The 16,079-nt window shown below is 51.0% G+C and overlaps 1 protein-coding gene across 9 annotated transcripts in view; it reads left to right on the top strand.

Moving 5' to 3' along the window:
• Positions 1 to 16,079, top strand: part of znf521 (zinc finger protein 521) — a 105,022-nt gene that overhangs the window by 64,563 nt on the left and 24,380 nt on the right. The window lies entirely within an intron of this gene.

Genomic DNA, 16,079 nt, shown 5'->3' with positions numbered 1-16,079 from the left:
GGGTTTCAGTAAGGACTGTGTGTTCAGAGAGGCTAAGCCTAGTCCTCTACTTAAAAGGGAACGTTTACTGACAGAATAAATAGTAGTCTTGCTAGGTTCTGGAGCCGTAGGAGCCCAGGACGTGGCTGTTTGAGGTGTCTGGCACCCTGCTGCACTCAGCAGACATCCAGAACCATCCGTGGACACACAAGTCCAAAACAGCTCGCAGTGCCGTTACGTCACTGAACTAGTGTGTCATAAAGAAGTGAAGTCATCTACCTAAAAATACAAAGAGCCAAATAGTATCAGGTACAAAAAAAAAATCTTCTTAAAAATTGAGCAGTAGCGAGCATGTGCTGGCAGAGGAAAGCTTGTTTGGTGCTATTTTTCTATTCTTTTTGTGACTTTTTTGTGCTCTAAAATTAAGAATAAGAATCTGCGCAAGTGGGAAGACATATGTCCGAACAGAGTAATTACATGCAGAAGATTACAAAATAAAAATGATCAAAAAAATTGATCATGAATATACTTGAGTCATTGTATCCGAATCGGTAAACTCCACCCCGAGCTGTGGGAGGAGCCCAGCTGTTGCCCAGTGAAGCGCCAGAGTGTGAGGTCATCCAGCCGGGCCTGGCTTCATCTGAGAAGCACGACAGCACTTTCTACAGACACACACACACTTCTTAACATGCATTCACAGGCGGAGCACTGGCCAGTTTATGCAAAGCTAAGCTACACTGGTGTGAATTGGGCACTCATTTAAGAAACGATTGGGAAAAAAGAAGAAAAATGTATCCTAATCAATAATTTCCATTACAAAAAAAAAGTCATTGATCGACAGTGCGGTAGAGGATATTACAGCGTAAACGTGCGCGTGCGTGTGTTTACAGGCACAGCTTGTGTGTGTGTGTGCGTGCGCGCTCTGCTTTGTTGCTGCTGGGATGTGGTATTTGCATCGCAGGCAGCCACAGCGGTCGGCCATTATCAGAACCGGCTGAAATGGATATTGTTTAACGTCCACGCTCGCCTTTATTGTCGGGACCATAAAGAGGAAAATGAATCCTCATTTCAGAGCCGAAATGGCCGACTTCAGGGACCCGCTACCTGTAAGTGCCATTAAGTGGAAATTGCCGTTCACATATTCCAGTGGTTTGATTAATTACTCTCTCGCACGCACTTCAGCTGTGGGCCAGTGAAAGATGAGAAACAAATTGCATTGCGTTTGCTGTCCTGTTCGAGAAAACCAGTTTAATGATTGACACATGTTTTGCCACCTGGCCGTGGAGAGAACAGCTACATTACAGCAGTCGTTAATACAGAGTATGTGAACGTTAGTCTAGTAGAGTGCAAACAAGCGATTGTTTAGAATGGTATGGTCCAGTCGAAACAAGCCTCAGAAAGGTGTCTACATAACTGACCAGAGTCTTCAACAGTCCTCTGTAAAACCATCTGCAGGTTTTATATTAAAGGATAAGTCTTATTCCTTACAGATGTAGCTGGTTGTAATATGGAAGTATGAGCACTTATGTCTTAGTCTTTTATCATTTGATGTTTTGTTTCCTTTTGGTCTTTTATTCAGCTTGACTCTCAGCCCTTTTGGTTGAGCTGTTCAGCACTTTGGTTATCATGATTTCTTTAACACTGCTATATAAGTAACCTGAACCGGAACCAGAACTTGAATCTGAACTCCGTGACGGTTTCCCACAATATCCATAGCTTGGTCTGACCTTGTGAGGTGTGCGTTTGAGAACAGACTTAGTCATTGCATTGTGTTTTGGCTGAGAGAGATTGATAGCGGATTGATAGCATGCAAATCCAAGCTTTACACGGCTTTGTCAGCCTGTGAGCTCGTTGTGAAATGGGGGGGAGGGGGTGTTTCCCCCGCCTCATAAGTCTCTTGGCTCTTCCATGGTAGCAGGTCAGACGCACAACACCTCCTGTGGTTTAGGAACGCCCGCGTCTGCATTTGGAACCAGCCCGACGTGACTGAACGACTGAATGAGTCTTTCTCTCTCTCTCTCTCTCTCTCTCTCTCTCTCTCTCTCTCTCTCTTGCACCCTGCACTTCCTCTTCTATGGTCAATGACTGCCACACAACCAGGAGCTTTGGAGGTCAACAGTATCTGCCATGTACAATTAGACACTGGGTGGACCTCACTGGGTGGACCGTTGGTCACCTGACTGGACTACTTCCCCTCTTCTTTCAAAGATATTTGTTGCCATGAAAATATAGTTAAGGATTTGCTTCGATGTGCTCAGACAGACAACACGTGCAGAAATAAAAAAGATATTAAAAAATACATTAAAAGAGTAAGACATAAGATCAACTTAAAAATACAGAAATATTACAACAAATGTAAAATACAGTAGTGTGGTTTTCCATGATTTGGACCAGCTACTGACCATTAAGCCCGCTCGAGGTGCTGTGTCAAAGCTCGCCAGGTTCTTCAAGTCTGATCAAAGTCTTTTGTCTGATGATCAGAGGACTAGGAGAGGATTAGCAGGCTTTTCAGTGTCTCATAAATTGTAGTCTTAGAGGTAGTGCACACCGCAGTCTCCAACACGCCGTCACCCAGTTCTAGAGATGGTACAATAGAATTGTAAGACTGTTGTCTCCAACACGCCGTCACCCGGTTCTGGAGATGGTACAATAGAATTGTAAGACTGTTGTCTCCAACACGTCGTCACCCGGTTCTGGAGATGGTACAATAGAATTGTAAGACTGCTGTCTCCACCTCCAGAAAATCATAAAACATCTCCTTCATCTTTGATGCGTTCATTACCAAATCATCGATGGCAACACCAGTCAGCAAGACAGGAAACCTCAGTCCTGCAGGCCAAGTCTTTGTTACCTGACATCAATCCCACCACCATAGTGTCAACTGCGTACTTGAACATTCTCACAGTCACTATGTACGAGAAATGCAGTAGCGATGGCGAGAGACACCGTCGAGGAGCGCCCGTGCTAGTCCCTGGAATCCTAGAGGATGGCTTAGTTATTTGAACTAGTTCTGATCTGCAGGAAGTCAGAGATGGGGCAAAGAGTTGATGTAGTCCAGGCCAGCTGCTCTAACGCTCGGTCTTTCTAGAAGTTTCTGGGAAGTTGAAGATTCCTGGGGAAGATTGAAGATTCTTGCGAAATTTTTCTGCCCTGCTGACCTTACTGGGCTCGTGGCAAAGTGACAGTAAAGTGCATTAAGGCATCTGAATCATCATGGGTCAGAAATGAACTAATGTATCATTGGTAATTTGCTGTACACTCTGCCACATGGCCCATCATTGGCCCTAAGCTTGCTGCCTAACTCAGTTTTACAGTCTGCTTTGACCTTCCTGACTGCTTTCTCAAATATGTATTTAGTTTCCTTAAACAGCCCCCTGTCTGTAAGGTGCAATGTTTTATTTATTTATTTTTTAACAAATAATATTTTATTTCTGTGCTAAAACATGGCTTATTATTGCTGTAAAACGAATACAGATTTGGATGGAATATACAGATTTTCAGAAAGTTAATTTAGCACGTGACTGTCGGCATATTCATCTGTTCTAAGACATGAATCAGGAAAGACAGATCAGTGCTTAAGGTCATCCAGCCCCTGACAGGACCACTGGTTAGGTACTTCAGTTGTAGGGTTTGCAGACTTACGTTTCTGTCTGTAAACAGGAAGGAACAAGATCAAGTTAAGGTCTGGCTGTGAAAGGTGGATCTGTCCAGACCGTGGCTGGACTCTCTGAGATCAGCCTGGGTAAAGTCGGCCAGCATTGGCACTCGTTTTCAACCTCCATAATACGGGCCGCTAGCTGCTGGACAGCCGTGCCTCAGGTCGTGTAGCACCACTTCAGAATCGCCGTCATGTGCTTGCCTCATCTTTGGTTCATGTAAAAATACACACTACCCCCCCCCCCCCATCATCTTCAGTGAACCCTCAGTACGGTCAGCACTTAACAAAGAAAAGCCCTCCTGTTTTAGAGCTGAATTTGGAACGCCCGCATTTAGCCAAGTCTCAGTGAAGCACAGAACAAACCTGCCTGTTCTATATGAGGACTGCCAGCTCATAACGTTTGTTAGCCGGGGAAGGAGCGTTCGAGGGGGGTGACGTTTCTGTCTCCTCAAACGGACCGGAGCCCCAGCTCTTCCCCTGGCCTCCTTAAGTGGAAGTTGCTGTCGTACTGAGAGTTAGCCGGCCGGCGGGCTGCCACGGCTGATTTGCCAACAACAGTTGCACACGACGGCAGATCCACCTCCAGCTGAGCGTTTGCCATACAATCGCAAATGTACAATAACTCTGAGTCCATTGTATTTAAACAGGCACAGACTATAATCTATGCAGAAACGTGCCAGCGCTGAACAAACCGCAGCACGACTCCATCTTGTTTGCACCCTGCCTGGTGCAACACACACAGCATACAGTTGAGGACCGCAGCCAGAGGGAGGGGTCCGCGGAGAAGCTCTGCGCACAGGACGTTGTGGTCAGCCTAACCCCACCCCCGCCGGCTCCGTGCCCACACCCTCGCAACCTCCCCGCGCCACCTGAGCTCGTCGTCCGGCCCGCGTAAGTTAGGGAGGCAGTGCCTGGCCGTCGCCTCCTTCCATCCCTCCCAGTACGGGCTTGGAGCGGGCCGCACCTCCGCCCCGATCCACAGGGACGGGGGGCCAGATGGAAGAATTTGATTAAGCAGCAGCAGAAGACCAAATGTTCAATTGGATCCAGAGCCGGTGCAAGTGGAGGGGAGGGGAGGAGGGCGGGCAAGATGGAGGGGGTGTCGTCCAAAGAGAGGGGAGGAAACTAAAATGACTGGCTGGCGCGAGCCCGGGAGGTGAGCGTGCCGCTGAGGTGCAGTAATGCAGAAGGCCTATCCACGCACCAGCTGGGGCTTTTAGGAAGCATCGTCCCTGCAGCAGACGCCTGCCATCCTCCCAGCAGCTTGACTTTACCATATGTGGAACTTTTTTTCTTTTTTTTTTTTATCATTTATTTATTTATTTATTTATTTATTTTCCCCCTTTACGCTCCGCCTGGTTCCACTGCCGCGCCCCGCATCCCTCCCCCGACCCGGAGGGACCCGTACCGCCGGGACGCTGGAGGCAGGTGAATTGCTCTTAACGCAAGGCACTGAATCACGGGGTCGGCAGCGGGGGAAACCAGACGCCCGGAGAGAGGAAACGGATCCAGAGAAAAGTCTGGCTCGGACCGCCGCGACCTTGGAGCCTGGGCCCAGGCACACAGAGAGGAGGCGCGATGGGGTGAACAGTGGGAGTTTTCACTCTGCTCTTTCCTCCCTGCGCGCTCCCTCTCTTTCCCCTTTCATATCCAGATGCTTATTTATTTATTTGTTTATTTATTTATTTATTTGCCCCCGCCCACCTGCCTCGGCGAGTGCAGTACCGTTTTCCGGAGTGCTTTCTGGAAAGCAGCTTGATGTGTTTTTGTGAACTGGCCACGTCTTTCATTTGTTCCATGTAACGGCGTTCCCGGCCGGCCACGGGCTGGTGCCCCCCCCACCACACACTTGTCCCGTCCAATTCCCCGCATCCAGACTCTACAGCCCACAGCCTGGTTGCGCGGTTGCCTCTCCACCATTCGTTTATCTAGTTCTTTTTTAACAAGTTAGTTTTTGCTTTTTTTTTGCCTATTCATGACCTCCGGCACTTAAAAAAACCCGACTGTTTACTTTCTTAAAGTCTTAAAAGTGATATTTTTAAAGCTGAAGCAGTGTGATCCTCGCTGCAAATCCGGAGCACGGCAGACGAGGGCAGGCCAGGAGGCAGTGCCGTGCAGTAGTCCCCGAGTGCGGGGACGGGGGCGACGCGCAGGGGGGTGGTTTGGCGTCACCCAGTCGAGGTGACGAAAACGCTCTCCTCCAGGGCGTGGCTTGCTGCGATGCTCAGACGGAGGGAACCATTACTCAGACACCATGTAATCGCTAAAAGTCACAAAGCCTTTTTTTTTTTTTTTTTTTTTTCCTGTCTCCTTCCCACCATCCTCATCTCTGATCTAATCCTTCCAAATGGCTCTGGTGCAGCTTTGCCGGCAGGGAGAGGTTGAAGGAGAAGAAGCACAAGTGAGTGGTGCGGGGCAGCTCTTTAAGCCACCAGCTGGAGATTTCACTTTGAAGGCCTGCCCTTTCTCGGATGAGGACAGTTAGCCCCACTGCGGCAAACCCGCCCCCCCCCCCGGGCCAGCCGGGTCACCACGCCCTGACCTCCTCGTGCTTTGCTTTCTTATTGCTGAATTGTTTGTTTGTTTGTTTGGTTGGTTGGTTGGTTTGTGTGTTTCTCACAGGCTTTTTCCTGACAGCCTTGTCAGTTGGTCAGAGTTCGGCTTTTTTTTCATGTTTTTTTTTTTTTTTTCCCCTCTCTGCTGGCGGCGGTCGAGGGGGGCCGCACGACGGCCGTGGAGTGTTCCAGCCTGCCGGCACCCAGTGGGCCGGCGTGCCCCACTCCCGGCTGGTTGGGACCAGAGAGCGACCGACCGACTGCCGGCCGCAGCGTTAGCTGGGACATATGGAAAATGGGCCGTTCCGGTGTGCAAAATGGAGCTATTCATGCACAGTCAATTTTACCAGCAGACAGAAATTCCATGATATCCCTGTTTGTGCAGCTGTGTCCCTGGTTAAATTAGCCATTGTCTGCTCTAGCAACCCCCCCGCTCCAAGCGCCTCCCCCAGGGCGAGCACCCGGTCTTGGCTTGCCTGGTTCCCTCTTCCACTCTCATTCACCCTTAACCAACGGGGTGTCCTGGCAGAGCCAGGCAGCAGGGGAGGGGAGCACCCTTTACGCACACCTCATCAGGCACAACAGCGGGGTGAGACCCCCAAACTCTGCAGGAGATCCCAAGGGAGGGGGGGACGATGTGGGGCGTGGGCAGGGAGCATGGTGGAGACGCAGGTGGGAGAGCTCCCCGTGGAGGGGGAGGTCCCACCGCCCGCTGCAGTTCTGACAGGCTTTGCGTGACGGGGCGGGTGGGGTGGATCCCGTCAGCAGGCTAAGGCGTCCGCCGGGACTGAATTACTGAAGGCTTTGCTTCTGCAACTGGCTTTAACTTCTTCTCCTTCCTCTCTCCCTCGCTCCCTCGGAGGGGGTGTGATTGGAAGTCGTATGTGTGTGTGGATACGTGCGAGTGTGTGTGTGCGTTCGTGTGTTTTGGGGGTATAATTGAGAGCACAGAGGGAACGTCGTCTCTGCGTTTTATGATTCCGAGGTGAAGACACGGCCCTGCGGGGAACCCCTGTCAGCACGTTTGGGCGCGCTCTGCTCCGACTTCAATAAAAACACGCGCAACGAATTCCCCCACAAGGGCGCCCACACCCCACCCGTCTCCGTCGGCGGGAGGGGCTGCAGAATGCGGCGAATCCGTTCGCGTGCAACCCCCGTGTTAGCGACAGACATCCCCTACTGCAAGGAGGCAAAAATGACAGAAGTCATAGCGAATAGCAAATTGCCTTCCTGGCACCTAGCACTTCACACACGCTCCCTTTGCTCCATCTCCGTGTTGACAAATGTCAGGGGTAGTCGGGAGGGGGGCTTTTCTGTAGGTACTCCTACCTGACAAGGCAGTCTGTACGACAGGACACCTCTGCTCCTGAGAGAGAGAGAGAGAGAGAGAGAGAGAGAGAGAGACTGTTAGCATCAGACACTCCAGAACTACAAAACCAGGGGGTGAAAAATTCTCACTTTGTGCGTGTACCTGTGGGACTGACTCCTCCCCTTCTCAGATTTGACTCTCTTTGTCTCGTGGAAGTTTACTTTGCCTTCTACACGCCACTTGTTTGTTTTCGGGGGTGGCATGTTGTTGTTGTTGTTGTTGTTGTTGTTGGTACCGTTGTTGTTGTTTGTGTGCGCCGTGCGCGTTGCATCTGGGGGAAAGTGGTTGCGTTTGATTGTGAAGTTTAGACGTAGGTGGTACGGCTCTCCCTGGACGACGACGCGACTGTCGCCCCCGTCACGCTTTAATCGTGGCCGTCCCGCGCGCAGGGCTGAAGGAGAGAACTGGGGTTCCTTCCCCGGACAATTCAACTGCTTCACTGCTGGAGTTCTCCGGAACAAAGGAAAAAAGCGCTTATTTTCTGTTGCTGCCTTCCGCCGAGTGTTCCGGGGAATAAACTGGTTGTGGGACATGGTTAAGGTTGTGTGGAGGAGAGATTTATGGTACTGAAAAGAAAACTAATCTAGAAAGATGTTCAAAACCTCACCTCTAATCTTTAGAAAGATTCAAATTGCCCTTAATTAAGTGAACTTTAATTCACCACTCAGGATGGGAATACCGTAGCATTGTCCTGTATTAGACAGGAGAGTCTAATTAATGAGTAATCTTCCCTCATTTTAATTAAAAATCAACTGGATGACTTTCAGTATTTTCATATTTTGCAAATTCAAATATGTCATCAGGTTGTTTTGTAATTGCAAATGAAGACGATTCATACTGTACTGTAATGGCCCTTATTTGAACACAGCAAACTCTGATGTGTATTTTAAAACGCTGATTTAAATTTAAGGTGGAGTTTTACCAGCTGTGTGAGACATTGATGAGAGTCAGGGGTTTGGCATGGGGCATCTCTGTGCCCTGTGTCTTTTCTCTACTTTCCTCGGGACTGCGCATCGTTTGTAGAAACGGGTCCAGGAGCACCGTCCGGACGCGGCCGGATCAGGGAAGCTTCTGGTCCTTCAGCCTCCCTCTTCTTGCTCGATCACCGTGTTATCTGGGGGAATACGGATAGTCCTTGAAGGGCGAGGAGTGAAAGGTGTGTAGCTTTGGAAACGTTTACAAGCGAGAGATCCAGTCGGGATTCTCCGATAGTCGCAATATCGCCACCTCCTGTCACCTGCCTTCTGACTGGCAGCCAGCGAAGCCCCGATCAACTCACTAAGAGCTTCACCTTTACACACGCGGCAGGTAACAGGTAACAGGTAACACGTCGTGCGCTTTCCTTTAGGTCCTTTAGGTCCTGCTTCGGGTGAGGACTTCATTACTATTGAAATTCTGCCGACATTTTCACTTATTTGACCTTTTTTTTTTTTTTTTTTTTTAAATATTACTTTGAAAAAAATAATGGCAAACTTAAAATTTTGCTTCAGTGGTCCCTGAGCTGAAAGCTCAGATGTGAAAGGGGCGTTTAACCAGGATGCATTGTGTTTTTCACACACAGATCTAGCGGTGCCGTCACGTCTACTCGGGGCTGTGCGCGCTGTCTCTAGGCGCCTGATCCCTCTTGCCTCTGCTCGCCTCGCGGCCACGTTCCGCCCCGCGTCCCATTGGCTGCCTCTGTCGCTTACGAATAGCGGAAACTATGGCAACGAGCGTGCGATGTGGGCGCCGGGCCACTCCTCGCTCCTCCCTGCTTATTTATTATTATCCCCAATATCCATGTAGATGAGCCGGGATATAAATGGTCCGGGGAAAGGCTCCTGCAGCAGATGTCGGCGGCGTGCGGAGCTGCTCTTGGGTAATTGGGGGTCCGGGAGAGCGCTGGCGTCGGCTAAATTAAAGCGGCGCTCCCGCCCGGGCTCGCCGAGGCCGGGCCCAGCGGGGCAGTGCCAGCAGGGGCCGCGGTTCCAAATTTACCGCCGGCCGACGGTGAAGGGCGGGTGACGGCGGGCGGTGCCGTCTGAGGGCAGAAGCAGACGCTTCGGCTCCGAGCTGCTCAAGGACCCCCTCTCCGGCTTCGGGAGAGGCTCCGGCCGTGCCGATCGGCCGAGGCTTTGGCAGCATTTCCCCGTGGCTAACGTGCTTGTATCCATCGTTAGGGATGGCGGACGGTACTGGGGGCGATCCGATCGGCCCATCCTCTTCCGCTCCCTCCTTCTCCCGATCGCCTCGCCTCCTGTCGGCATCGTAAGTTGCGCGGTTCCCTGCCCGCCCAGCCGTGAAGGATCGGGCCTCTTTTCAACTGTTGCCTCTCTTCGTATTGCTGACTTTTGAATCGCTGCCAAATAACGGTTGTCACGGAGACTTCGGGGCGGGGTCAGAGGGGTTGGGGGCTTGGGGGAGGGGCTTAGAGAGGGCACACCGGCCCTCATTCTTTATCTGTTTGCCCTTCGGTTTCTCTTTCGCGATCTCTTTGCCATTAGCTGATTCCATCCAGGTGTCATCTTTCATCAGAGTGCACGTGTGCGTTCGTTTCAACCGAATAGAAAACATGATGGAAAATAGAAACGGCAGAGAGAGGAAAAAGGGGGTATAGACAGTCCGGGGCAAGAAAAAAACGTGGCTGAATGTGCTGTGTGAAGCAAATTATCGCCCCACGTAGGTTCATCACTTCTCCCCGCTGGATTATGGAAGGGCCTTTCTAATGAAGTTCGCCCCGTCAAAATGAAGGGACTAATTCTGATTTAGCTGAGGTAATGAACTTCCTCTCTCCTGGCGCGAGAGGCACCGTGGGGTGGGTGAGGAAGACGAGTCTCAGCAGCACTGGGAGGGAGAGAGAGAGTGGTAGAGAGCACGGGAGAGACACACGGCGCGATGGGGAACATGGAGAGAGGAAGTCTCACGGACAAGAAGAAGAAGAGAAAGGAACGAGAGGAAAAAAAACATTATGCAAAATGCCTGTCTGGTATTTGCTGAAATGTATTAAATTTCCAGAGCGGGGGCCCACGTTATATAAAATTATGCTAATGCACGGCAGCCCACTGTGGCCGGCGCCATGCTGCTCCTGAGCATGCGTGCATGGCCGCAACATGGAGCGCGCTCGGTGGGACCCGCCTTTTCTATTAAAGCAAAACCTCCAGACACCTGATGATGAATTTGCTTCTGCCAAATGTTCCTCCTCTCTCTCCCTCTCTCCCTCTCCCTCTCTCTCTCTCTTTCTTCCTCTTCCTCTCCCCCTCTCCCTGCCTGTGCTGGGGTAGGCTGGGGTGCTGAAGGGACTGGTGTCTCTTTAAGGGGCTCAGCGTGGAGCGGCTGTTGTAGGGGAGGAGGTGCACTGGCCCTCTGCACGCGGACTCAGGGAGCGATTACGGCGAGCTCTGATCATTTTAAGCTGGGTGAACACAGAGGCTGGCTAAGTGTGGAGGGCTTTATACCATGAGCCAAGACAAGGGCCCTTCTCCCTCTCTCTCTCTCTCTCTCTCTCTGTCTCATCCTCCCATACTCACTCTCACTCTGCCTCTCTCTCTCTCTCTCTCTCTCTCTCTCCAGCTGCTGTGCGTGCGCGCGCACCGAGCGCCCATATATCCATTGGCTCCGCCCCCTTGCTGTCCTCACTATAAGCTAGGAGGAGCAGGGGAGTGTGTTGCATGTCAATAACTAACTCCAAACACTCTCCCGTTTATGCTTCCTCACGGCCGAACAGAGAGCTCCCCTTCTCGGTCCATCAGCCTTTCTGTAGGTGCAGGACACACGGAACATGTGCGCCTGGCCTTTTTCCTTTTCTCTGGCTAAAGTGCAGGAACAGTTTCCCTCACAATGGGCACCAAAGCATCGTGTGTGTGTGTGTGTGTGCGTGCGTGTGCATGCGTGTGTGTGCGTGCATGTGTCTTCTCCCACCTATGGCTCCCCCTTAGCTAACCAGCCTGCTCCCCGTGAGCACACTTCCCAAAGGTTGCCACCCGTTCTGCTTTTCTTCTTTATTCTCTTTCTTCTCGGTTTCACGGTTGTGGTAAATCAACGTTGGAGGAGTACAGTGGCTTCTCCATCTTCAGAGCCGCCGAGCGCGTCCGTCGGGATGGAGCGGCGCCGTGATTTCCCCGCTGAGCCACGCCTGTGTTTAGTAGCATGCTAATCGAGCGCTCAGTCTGCAGTCTCGCTGATGCTCCGTTATTTCCTGACAAGGCCTCTCTGGGTAGATGCAAAATGTACATATTAGCTTGTCATCAAGTCTTGTGCCACCTTGTTCAAGTGCAGACCATACCTGGCCCGGACACACACACACACACACACACACAGATGCATGCAGGCACGAACAAAAAGTGACTTGTTTCTAGGAGTACAGTCTGTCACTTGTAATGCTACTTATGCATTTCAGATCAGATTCGAAGCGGATACGTTTCACCTGGTTTTGATCTGCACGGATGGTTTTAAGTCCATCAAGTCTTTCACTTGACCAGTGCTTCATCGGTGTGTGTCCGGAGATCACACTAACCATCCTGTTCCTCCAGAAGATGTAACCCTTGTAGACGTCCTAACAAATATGACCGCCGTGAACAGGAGACCTTCTGAGGCAGGAGTACAGACACAGCTGCTAACAGAATAATCCAGAAACCTGGTCTTGCTTTATTCGATACTGGACACTAACGAAGACAGCACAGGCTAGCAAAGCAGCAGTCAGTCTGTAGGGAGATTTTGCATCATCAAGTTAGTAATCAGGGAAAAAAAATTGTAACATTCCTGTGTGATGGGTCATGCACTCCAGAGATTATCCTTTTTCTCTTTCACTCACACACACACACACACACACACACACACACACACACGCGCGTGCGAGCACGCTTTCACACATGTACACACGCACACACGCAGGCTCTCCCAGGGAGGTGGAGTCGATTTGTTTGCGTCTCTTATTCCCTGGGCTTTAATCACTCGGATTTTGGCCCATTATCCATTAATCGAGAGCTCCCACCACGAGTGGGGAGAAGCTCACCGTCCTGCGTCTAAACCATAACAGCCTTCCGAGGTTGGAATAGGCGCAAATATACAGCGAGATTCACGTTCGGAATTTAGACTAACCGGTGACGCAGCCAGATCTGGACAGCTGACCGACTGTGTGACGCGTACACTGCTAAAGACCCAGTTTAAATCGAGTTCTGGACTCTAGCTCGTGACCGCATCACGCTGTGGCGGGATTCTCCGTTAGAAAGCTGTGGGTATTTATAGCGTGTGCATGCTGTTCCTGTCATCTCCGGATCCCATTCATTGCTGTGCTGATACTTGCTGTCCGGGTTGTTTTGAAGAACTAGTCCGAGCTCTGCGGGAGCCCAGCAGGGCACGTCGAGAAGCTGCGTCCTGAGTCATTCAACAGACACTGCAGACCGGCAGCTGTAAATCTCTCAGGTTTTTCTGAGCCGCTACAAGTAGTTGATGCTGAGCTGGGAGCCGCGCCAGCTGGGTTCAGCACCTCACCTTTGGGCTATTAGGTAACTTTTCTGACCTTTTTGCTCTTAGAATGACTTTTATCATGTTGCTATGTTCACGGTGTCTACAGCATCTACAGACTGCGCAGTCAGATTTTTTTTTGTTGTTGTTGTAGCATGGACAGACAACAGGTAGCCTTGTCAAGCGACCTTCAGACAGGCTGATGGTATCTGTGTTGACCGTGCCACTCGGCTGTTCTGAACGGGACAGGGCGGCGCGGACTGTGTTGTTAATAGCAGGAGGGCTGCTTTGTCTGTCCACTTGGGAGGGAGATTTGGCGTTGGACGCGTCAGGCACGCGGGCTACGGCGGGAGGCCCCACAGACGTGCGGACGGGTTTTCTCGCGTTTGCTCTGATGTCAGCGTCCCCGTGCCGTTCAGGTTGATTTAGTGGTGGGGGGGCACCAGCGGAAGTCAGAGAGAGAGAGAGAGAGAGAGAGAGAAAGAGAGAGAGAGAGAAGGAACTGAAGAAAAGAAAATGAGTCACAGGAATGTAGGGTGTGACAGGAGGATTAGGAATGGAAAGAGTTTTAGAGTAAAAAACCAGCAGCATGGTTGCCAGAAAGCAAAACGTTGTTTGAGTTGAAGGACAGCGAGGAGAGCTCACGGTGAGGCGATCAGTGGATCAGTGTGGCCCGTCTGAGACGTGCTCTTTTGGTCCTGAAGGCCTGGGCAAGGAGCTGGAGAGCTCGGCCATGCGCGGTCCGTGTTAATGTTGGCAGGGTAAAGCACTGATAAACACAGCCTTGTGTTGTTGAAAGGGAGATCTGGAGAGCTCAGGTTAGAAGAGCCCCGGCAGTAACGATCTCCCCCAGGCGACCGGGTGCAGATTGACTGAACAGAAAGATGTCACCCCCCAACCCCCCGGAGGAACACACGTGGTCACAGGGCCGAGTCCTCTCGCTTCTGTAACGAACGACTTCTTTACGTCTGGCTGTGCGGAATTCTCAGAGTCTGTTACCGGGGAGGAAGCTCGGAGCCCTCGTTAACATGACAGACTCTCTCCCTCCAAAGTTTCTCCGGCTTTTAATATGCATTCTTTTCAGAAGTTTCCACACGCTGCCAAATGTTGTTGTTTTTTTTCCCGTTAAATCCAGTGTGGATTTTCCAGCATGCATCTCTCTGCTCAATTCTTATTTGTACAGTTGTTGTCCTTTTTTTTAAGCAGCATTTTTTGGCCTTTTGTGGATGGGTTGCAGTGAGGTTATCAGGGGTTTGGCTCTTAAAGTTACACAAGCGATCACAGCATTGGCGTGCTCTAAGATATGCACAGAACTCATTAGAAATTCTCACTGTCCCATTTGCATGGTGGATAATATTAACTGCAAAAACAAACAAAAAAAATGAACTAAAAACAAGCAAAATTGCATACCAAGTTTTGCCTGGCAGGACCATTTGAGGCGCTAAAGCCAAAACCGCAGTGTTGTGGTGACACCGGTCGTCAGGAGTGAACGTAGCGCCACACGCTACACTCTAATGCACCCGCCGGGCTGCTGAACAACAATTGGTCATAAAAGTTAAAATGAGAAATTTGTCATAATGTGTGAAGGAGGTGCTTTAAACTGGGCAGGCCCATTTAGGGAAGTCTCTACGGTAGGGGTTTTTTGGAGTGTTTGCTGTGTGTGTGTGTGTGTGTTTGGAAGCTGGTTCAGGTGCCTCTGGTTCAGGCTTGCTCATTCAGGTCCATGCTAAACATCCATCTGTCTCACACCCTTTTTCTGGCGTTGGGACGCTCAGGTGGTCCGTCTTGCCAGCGCGGTATCGCGGTCCATCCCGCTAAGCACTCCTCTGGGTCTTTTGGTGGGCCGCAGCTGGTTTCTGGGGGTCCGGACGGGTGCGGCTGTCGGATTTGGCCCCATATGGTGAGCGCTGGACCGTGGAGAGACAGAGTGAATCAGTCATGGATGACTTCACTTACCTTCTCACTCTGATTAGAAAGGCAGCTCCTGCCCTGAACCCTGAGTGCCCACGTTCTGATGAGCCTCAGGGACATGAACTCCAAGTAACAATGGCGCAAAATGGCACAAAACCGACGTGGTTTTTAATTTGCTTGTGTTTCTTTTCTTCTTTTTTTTTTCATTAAACAGCTGACTCGAATGCACCCTGTTAACATTCTCATAAACCATGCTGGTGAAGAATAAGAGACCTACAAAACACCACCCATGACTACAGAACACCACCCATGCCTGCAAAACAACAGCTCCAAAACACCTCCTGTGACTACAATACACCACCCACGACTACAGAACACCACCCACGACTACAGAACACCACCCATGCCTGCAAAACAACAGCTCCAAAACACCTCCTGTGACTACAATACACCACCCATGACTACAGAACACCACCCACGACTACAGAACACCACCCATGCCTGCAAAACAACAGCTCCAAAACACCTCCTGTGACTACAATACACCACCCATGACTACAGAACACCACCCACGACTGAAAAGCACCACCCATGACTACAGAACACCACCCACGACTGAAAAGCACCGCCCGTGACTACAAACCAATAGCATTTTGCCCATCCCAGCAGCTGGCAGCGCTCACCTCAGAGGTTGAGATGCGGCGCTGAGTTGCGCTGCGTTTTCCTGCTTATCGGTACTCCAGAAATGAGCTGATCTCCAAGAATCCCGCCCTGATTCAGCAGCTCTCCTCGCTGGGAATGATGGGCTTGGGCGCCTTCCCGACTTCTCGGGCAGCTGCGTGCGCACCTGCCCTGCGTGGACGCGGCTGGGGTTTATGGAGACGCCGACGCAGCGGTCGGTGACCTCCCGGATTTATGCTAAGAGCAGAGGAAAACGAGCCAAACGAGAACACTTACCGGTCCCCTGCTCCCACACGCAGGCATAACGGCGGCACAAAGACGAGAGCGAGACGCATTTTATTGTCACGTGTTAAGAGCAAGTCGAGGTTAGTCTCAACAGCTGCTGTAGTGAACCGTGATGAGAAGGTGATCCGTGATCACCATGCACTGTCGTGAGCCATTAAAACGGTGCGGTGTCGCACCGTTTCACGAGAGGCGTGCAGAA

Source organism: Electrophorus electricus, chromosome 13, assembly GCF_041902795.1.
Source record: "Electrophorus electricus isolate QZ-2024a chromosome 13, ASM4190279v1, whole genome shotgun sequence".
NCBI classification, from domain to species: Eukaryota; Metazoa; Chordata; class Actinopteri; order Gymnotiformes; family Gymnotidae; genus Electrophorus; species Electrophorus electricus.
Note: the sequence above shows the minus strand (reverse complement) of the source record. Positions and strands in the feature narration are given on the sequence as shown.